Source organism: Ixodes scapularis, unplaced genomic scaffold (genome assembly GCF_016920785.2).
Source record: "Ixodes scapularis isolate PalLabHiFi unplaced genomic scaffold, ASM1692078v2 PGA_scaffold7__128_contigs__length_106722199, whole genome shotgun sequence".
Taxonomy (NCBI): domain Eukaryota; kingdom Metazoa; phylum Arthropoda; class Arachnida; order Ixodida; family Ixodidae; genus Ixodes; species Ixodes scapularis.
Genome location: NW_024609882.1, coordinates 36,390,035 through 36,399,106, shown reverse-complemented (window position 1 = coordinate 36,399,106; position 9,072 = coordinate 36,390,035).

The following is a 9,072-nucleotide window of genomic DNA, read 5'->3' as shown; positions in this document are numbered from 1 at the left end:
GACAGCACTTGTACTGATTTCTCCTCCTACTGCCTTTTGTACTTTTTTTTTTCATCATGTGTAACCAACTAGTCTACCCCCCAGCTGATTTTAATTCATTACCCCTATTACATCATTAACCTATCACAGTAAACCATAAATATCCTTGGGATATCCCAGCATTGTCTCAATGTGCCAACCCTGGTGGGACGTTTCAGAGCACCCCTAGAAAATTCTAGAATGATTTGCATTTTCTAGTCCCAGATTGGATTTTACTGGACATCATAAGGACGACCAAGGAAGACGTCACTTGGATATATATGAGATTTAATAGGGTCATAATTATGTAAATGAGGCTGTGATCTTCCAGAGCTCGAAAATAGACAAACCTGAGGTGCCTGTCAATTGGATGCTTCCACAGCTGTAGAGCGCATGCCCGACCGATTCCACAGGATTGACGTCTTGGATTGCAATTTTTTTAAGGTATTATGGCAGCCTGTCATTAACAAACAGGAGAGGATTTATAGTATTACGACTGTGTTACAGCGAAAAACTTCCGGTGAATAAAATAATGAAGTAGAACAAAAAGTGAAAGCCGCTTACAACTCCCTGTAACGCCGAATTAGAGCGCAGCTCTTGAGGAGGAGGAGGGAAGGGCGCTGGGGGGGGGTTAGACTAACCAGGAGGGGGGGTCACGTGACCTTGGGGCGTCACGTGACCTTGGGGGTCACGTGACCCCCAATGCCGATGATGTCATCACTGACTTCACTGATGATGTCATCAGTGACGATGACGATGCGGGTACCGATGACGTCATTAGTGACGTCACTGATGACTTCACCAGTGACGATGACGATGCGAATGTCGGTGACGTCATCAGTGACGTCGCTGACGACGTCATCAGTGATGATGACGATGACGATGCGGATGCCGGTGACGACATCAGTGACGTCACTGATGACGTCATCAGTGATGATGACGATGACGATGCGGATGTCGGTAACGTCACCGGCATCCACATCGTCATCGTCATCATCACTGATGACGTCACCGGCATCCACACCGTCATCGTCATCATCACTGATGACGTCACCGGCATCCACATCGTCATCGTCATCATCACTGATGACGTCACCGGCATCCGCATCGTCATCGTCATCATCACCGATGACGTCACCGGCATCCACATCGTCATCGTCATCATCACTGATGACGTCACCGGCATCCACATCGTCATCGTCACTGATGACGTCATCATCATTGATGACGTCATCATCACTGATGACGTCACCGGCATCCACATCGTCATCGTCATCATCACTGATGACGTCACCGGCATCCACATCGTCATCGTCATCATCACTGATGACGCCACCGGCATCCGCATCGTCATCGTCATCATCACTGATGATGACGTTATCAGTGATGATGACGATGACGATGTGGATGCCGGTGACGTCATCAGTGTCGATGACGTCATCGGGGGTCACGCGACATCGGCGGAGGTCACGTGACCTCGGGGGGTCACGTGACTTCAGGGGGTCACGTGACCTCGGGGGGGTCACGTGCCCCCCACGAAGTCACGTGACCCCGGTGGGGGGCTCGCGCGGTGCATTATGGGACATTTCCCATGATGCACCGCGCGGTTACGCCAACGCCGACGGCGACGCCAACGGCGACGGCGACGCCGACGGCGACGCCGACGCCGCTCAAGCCGGAAACGGGCCCCTAAGAGCTGCGCTCTAAAAAAACATACTAGTAGTTATAACTTTGAACGGTGGCTGGCCTACGTTTGCAACAATTATAAATAAGTGCAAGTTGCAGCCCGACTCAAAGGGTTCAGTCACGTTCAGCCATATATACACACTGCTAAAGGTCTTGCCACCGCTCTCCATTCGTAATTCGTCTCTAACCCTCTACAATGAACTCCTGTCATGATTTTTATACTTTACAGTGCTCATTACAGTACTAAGATAATCACTTGTCAGCTAAGCAAAGAGACTAGAATACTATTTCAGCTTGCACTTCATTACTTCAGTTCAAAGAGTCATCCAGTTTTTCATCACTAGCTTCTGTTAGGCTGATTCCAAAGAAAGATTACTTAAGTAACACAGATACTTGCTGTACAGAGGTAGCCAGTAATCATCATCAGATCTCATCCGCAGAAAACAACTCCAGTAAATTTATTTTTATTGGAGTTATTCTCCACCTTCTCGTAACTCGCAAGACGTCAAGTCAACTACACCTAACCTAACCCTTATGAAAATCAGTTCAATTTCTATATTGACCTTGATGTGTTCTTGGCGAGTTATAAACATGCCCAATCAACTCGATATATCTAATCTGCCTTTGCAAATAATTTCACATCAAGCATTTTCTTATCAAAATAACACATCATTGATTTGTTGAAGAGAGCAAAAGCTAGTTCACATATTCGCACCCGCGTGCGCTCAGTGGCACCATTCATCGGGTAGCACTGGAACACTTCCAACCTGGTTATACAATTTTATAACTTTGTATATATCATTCTCTGGACGCGGGCTAAAAATAATTCCAACAACATTATAAACGACTATTTTTCGTACGGATGTTTTGTCTCGCAAACACTGCAAAACTTCCAGTCTAGTTATACGCAAGTTGTAAGCGTTTCCAGGGCTACGATAGAGGCGCCAGCGTGCCAGCTTTGTGACAAACGTTACTCAGCCATTGCGAGATGTCCACGGAAGATGGTTAAAATGTCCAAGAACGGTGCTTTTGAAATGTCCTAAGGATATTAATGGTTTACTAAGACGACACAAAGTCCAGCCAGCCAGGGTTAGTACCCACACTAACGCTACTAGATCAACTCGGTTACGGAACTACCCGTAGACACCGATACCCACAAGCAGTTCCCCCGCTCTCCCAATAAGGTCCGCCCCTCGTCGCTCAATGCAACACCATTTTGGGGACGGTTGCTATGATAACTGCAGCGTACTTAATGAAATACCCAGGTCTTGAAGCACGGCGTATGGACGGCACTTCACCGAGCTCACTGATCTCTACGACAATTTGCAGGATTGAACTTCCCCGCTTGGTCGCGGCAGTACGAGTGAGGCCACCGGAAGTTTCATATCGGCCATCTTGGAGGTACCGGAGGTTGACCTTTTGGAAAGTTGCAGAGGCTGGGCAGCCGCATGCTGGAAGAGACGTTTTCTGCTCGCTCGCCGTCGTTCACAGAAGAAGCTTTTTAAAACCTTGCACAAAGGGTCGTAGTTACCTTTGAGAATACGTGGAAATTTTTTACTAAAGTGCAGCACCGCAGGAAAAAGATGCAACTCGTCGAACGCAAATCTCGCGACGTCATCGGAGCACTATTGGCACGCCAAAGTTCTGAGTCTCTGACTTCGCACGCTGACACCGTGTGGATGTGTTAATCCTTCGGGGCAGCTTTGAAGGTGTGCTGCGGGTTAGTACACACACTAACCACAGCACAGCGCGCCTTTGCCGCATACAAATCGGTCACGGAGTTCTGGATCGCCCAGCTGTTCCGATAAGCTGCACTGATCAATGGTTGCAATTGTGCAGAATTAAAGGGGCACTGACACATCAAAATCTTTTTTTTTTTTTTTATTATTATCTGAAACGATTGAAAACGATGCCGGGACATTACCCTCAAAATTCGAAACTTGGGAACTCGGCATTTGTGAAGTAGAAAAACCATTTCCAAATGCCGAATTCGAAGTTCCCCCGCGATCCGCGCCGGCGCATTGACGTCAAATATTTCGGAGTACTGAGAGTAGATTTTCTTTCACGACTCTCTGCTGTTGCCACCGCGACCTGAAGCGAGGAGGAAAAGAGCGGGAGATGAGGGCGCCGGTGGACCGAGAAAAACCGGCTTTATTCCGTGCGAGTGGTGCCGCCTGCCCAAGCGGCATGCTTTTGGACGGAGGATACAATTCCAGAAGGCGACATCACACCGGACTCAGATTTTTGGTATTTCAAAAAGAAAGGTCGTAGTGAGTGCGCAATAAAAAAAAAAAAAAAAAAAGAACATGTTTTACGATTGCCGTTATTTGTTTTACGATTGCCGTCTAAATTTCATGATTTTTGACGTCACGAATCAAAAGACGCGGAGAGGCAAAAAACGGGAGAGGAAAACGCCAAAAATAAAAAGGCGCGCGCGCGCGTAAAAAAATTATTTTTTGTGATGAGTTTTTTTTTTTTTTTCGTGTCTATGCATTTTGCATTGTTTTAGACAATAAAAAAAAACACGACCCTATGGGTGTCAGTGCCCCTTTAATGTTTGAAATCTACTCGAATAGACCCGAATTACTCACGCAACATGAAAACACAGATAGAGCAAAGCAGTTAAGTTTGGGTACAAACTACATCGCCGCTTCTGAACACTGGAACCAGAAGCGTCGGAAGTGTTTGGGAAATGGGGGAATCGAGAAAGATAGATTTCCATTCCCTTCTACAAAATTGATTGCTAGAAATGTCTTGAAGTAAAAGAATGATGGCCGCCGCCGCCGCGCTGTATCTACTGGATCGCGGATCGGGAGCCCGTTGGTGTCGCCACCAGCGGCCATTGCTTGACACCAGGCAATACACGCAAGTCTATGGGAGAAACGCACAAAAGTAAGAATATTGAAGCGTGTACGCTGTGCTCGGAGGCGAGTATTTTATGGTGCGCTGCGATCCCTATGTCGGGTGTTTGGAGATCGAGTCGGTATTTGTCAAACGTTCGGTCGCCGAATAAAAAAAAAAAAATCAAACGTACCGGAGCACTACGGCTGAGCTGGCAAACTTGCTCTCGTAGTGGAGCAAACAAAGGAACTTGCCGTCAATGAGACCGTCCTCGGGGAAGCCCAGACGTTGATGAAAGACAAAGAAGTTTCATCTCGACAACGGCTTTCCGAGAGTGAGCGAATTCTGCGTAGCAAAGCCTACAAGCTTGTCGTCTGCTAAACCCAACTCAACGAAACCACCACCGACTCCGCAGTAACTCTAGGTAACTCTCGCTTCATTGAGCTGCACTACAGCGGAGTCACTCTCGACCACAAAATATTTATTTATAAGAATCGCGAGGGCTGTTAGTTTTAATGTTTGCACCCAAGCTATTTGACGGGCTTATTGAAAATCATCCAAAAAGTTTCAGTGCCGATCGCAGCTTAGAAACTGGGGAAAACGGCACTTTTTCTCGTTTTTCCCATAGAGTCCCATGCATTGGCTGGTGTCAATCAATGGCCGCCGGTGGCGACGCTCGGCACCAGCTGCCGAGGTCGCGGTCCGCGATCCAGCCTACTACAATAGAGATCAGTGGCTGTATCCCCTCGGTTCAATGCGCAAGGAATCAAACTTGTTTCTGGCTTGCTAGTGCTGCAAGTTACAAGTACAGTCGTCGCAGTAAAGTGAAATGTTGCTCCAGAGGCACATACACCTTGACGTGCAACACACCTTCAAAATCATCCAGACAGCGTCGATTCTTGATTGGTTTCCAAACGTGCAAAGGAAGAGACGCAGCACTTCGGCGTGCCAAGGCATGTTCTTTGATGACGCCGCGAGACTGCGTTCGGCAAGTTGTGCCTTTTACCTGCAATGCTGCACTTTCAAAAAAGAAATAAAAAATGAAAGCCGCTTACAACTCCCTGTAACGCCGAATTGGAGCGCAGCTCTTGAGGAGGAGGAGGGAAGGGTACTGAGGGGAGGGTAGACCCCTCCTCCTCCTTCTCCCCTCATTCTTTAATATGCTCCGGGGGGTCACCTGACCTCGGGGGGGGGGGGGGGTCACGTGACTTCGGGGGGGAGGGGGGTCACGTGACCTTGGGGGATCACGTGACCTTGAGAGGGGTCACGTGACCTTGGGGATCACATGACCTTGAGAGGGGTCACGTGACCTTGGGGGTCACCCCAAGATCACGTGACCTGGGGGGGTCACGCGACCTTGGTTACGCCGACGGCGACGGCGACGCCGCTCAAGCTCTAAAAAATTCCACGCGTTTTCAAAGGAAACAGTGACCATTTATTTACACACAGTTTTAAAAATCTCCCTTGGCGAATAACGGCAAATGAGCAGAAAACTTGTTTTTCAGCATGCAGCTGCCAGTTTCTTCAATGCTCCAAAAGGTAGACTTTCAGTACCTCCAACATATCCGATACAAAACTTTTGGTGGCCGCATTCGTGGAGCGGGGATGCGCAATCCAGCAATTGTCATAGAGATCAGTGACCGTGCTCTACAAAATGTACAGGTTTTAAAAGCAGCCTCTAGATGGCACTTCGAACGACAGGTGGCGGACTTCACGAGAGAGGGGGCAATTATAATCCCTTCGTGGGAGTTCTACAATTGAGCTGACATAATGTTGTTGGTACACGCCTTCCCTTTGTGCCAAGTGGTGCCACTGCACGGGCCATCTTTAAAATGCAGCAGTCTGCCGTCGTTGAAAGATACAAACTGCAAGACACGTAGCAGTTGGCAGAATGCTGGTTGCTGCTTGAATGGGCGCATTTTGAGATGACAATAGCAAGCTGAATGACCTCCTCGCACAAGCTGCGAGAAGGCCATCTTGAGCAAGACACATTTAAACTCGGCACGCACAGCTTTGGACTTGTGCCATAATGAAAGATTTCATGAGCGAAGGTAGCAATTGAGGCACACTGCAGTAAGGACCAAGTAGGTATCCGATTGCTACGTGTGGCCACCCAGTCGCAGACTGGCTTTAAAGGGACAATGAACACCCCCAAAAAAAACGTTTTTTTAGAATGCTTATGTAAAAAAATACTCTGCCCCCCCCCCCCCCCCCCCCCCCAAAAAAAAAAAAGAAATAAAAGATATAGTGCGATATGTAGGTTGCGAGACTTATTTTTGTGTCATGACATGCTTCTATCTCGTGCTTCCATTTCGGGAATCGTTTCTCATTTAAAATGACTCCCAGCGTAAATGCTGCGCTATTGTTTTTTTAACGTTTGTTTCGTGACATGAGTCTGTAAGCCAGACACTTAAAGGGGCCCTGCAAGGACTTTTTTACTGGTTTCTAATTTGCACCGAACCTGAGCGCACTGAACGTAGTAACTTAGTGAAACTTTTCTTTTCTCGAAATTCGCTTTATTTTAAAAGTTATAGGCAAATTAAAATTACAAAAACAAGCAAAAAATAACCTCCCTCATGACGTCCTTGGTTGCTTGAGTGGCCGTGAACTAGAGGAGGGGTAGCGAGCTCAGCGAGCGCTCACGGCTGCTGCACTCTGTGTCGACGGCGCGAGGGGGCGCCACTAAAGCATGTTCTGGACAGCGGGGTAAAGGTGGGTGAGGAGGAGTGGCAAATCCCGCGCACCGACATCCTGGGTCCCGAGTGAAAGATCGCGAAAGAGAGCGACAGAACACGAGAGAAAGAAACCAATGTTGCCAGCTGAAAGACGACAGTCGCAATGGTAATCGCGAAGACTGAAAACTCTCAGCAATATAAACAGTGATAATTTAACGCTGCAAACTAAATTCGGAGCTATTCTACGGTTTATAAAAAGCAGCATACTCATTACGCTGCATTAACTTCCCTTCTGTCGAAATCTCGAAAATCTGGTAGTTGCGCGGTTTCGTATTTAATACGAAACTAAACCAGACAACCGAAGCCGGTTATCTGGTTTAGTTTAGTGTTGACAGGAGGCCGTACATCTGCGTGCTATGCAAAAAGAAAGCTTCGAAAGGAACACGAATATCTTTCCACCGGTAAGTTCGTGGATTGTTGAAGTTCATGGAACTGCTCTGATGATATATTTGTGAAATCGAAGGCAGTTGGTAACCATGTGGGGCCCCGAGGGTCTGCCTGCATACTCCGCCGCTTGCGGCAGCCAGAATGCACGGGAAAATGGCGGACCTTTTCCTCTAGAGTTAGTATGTATGATCTCTATATGTGGTTCTGCATAGGCTGTATGGAGCGGGCAGCCAGAGCGGCTCTCATATCATTTGCTGCGCGATTAAACACTAATTCGGCATGACACTTCATTGGCCACAAACGACAGCAAACACTGCGTAAAGATCAGTCCAGAATGGGAGCCACTTCACGCTGCCATACCGCGAAAGGGCCACACCGCCAGACAAAGCTTCTCGCCGATCGGAACGCTCGGAGCCGGTCGGATCCTCCCGTCCATACGACCGCAGCGCCGCCGCGCACATCCGGAAGTTTTCCGTGTCGGCGCCTGATCCCACTCACTACTCCCTTCTAGTATGTGCCGCCTTTTCCACCGCTTGGTGGCGGGTATGTCGACGGGTCATTTCTTATTTCCGTACTTTACAAACTGCATTCGTTTCTTTTCTGATCTAAAATACTGAACAAAAATTACTTTTATAAATAATTGAAACGGTTCGCGCCACTTATATTTTGTATTTCGACTAAAAAGAAGCTTTTAGCGGCTTTGACGAGTAGTAAGCCCAGGACCAAAGACGTGACGTCTTTGGTCCTGGGTGCTTCGGTACCGCGGGTCGCCCTCGACGTTGGAGGTTTCCGCGTCGTCCGGATAAACGACGCACTGATATTTAGTTACTCTCTCCATGCTTGCTGGCTTGCCCGAACCCCGAGACGTGGAAACCGCAAAAAAGGTAGACGCTTAAATATGATTGCAGGGCCCCTTTAATTAACTTTTTGGGATTTCAGTGACTCCAGGAGCGATTTCAAGACGCACTCCTATTTCGGATCGACGTGGCAAAACATCGGAATCGCTCTCAGCCCAGATGTGTCTCGCAACTTAAATTATTGCGCTAAATATTTCCTACATTTTCTCGGGGGAACGTTTTTGTGAGAATCCACGTCCCACCCAGACACTTAACAAAAATACATTTTTTGGGGAGACCAATGCCCCCTTGTTAAGCTGAGGCAGAACGGAAAGAAGAAAACAAACGGGATGTTGGTGGCCACCCGCTTTACCGCCGGCCAAAGCACAGAAAGCAGACGTCGTCTACTAACAGCAGATATACTGGGTGTATCAAGGAGTGGCCAGGCTCTTTAAATCGACCGTAAAATTCGGTCTCTTAACCTATCGCGCTACGAATTTGTGCAGCGTTGCCCACAAATGCACTTTTTTTTTTTTGTAAAATTTACAGTGTGAGTTTACCCAAGGAAA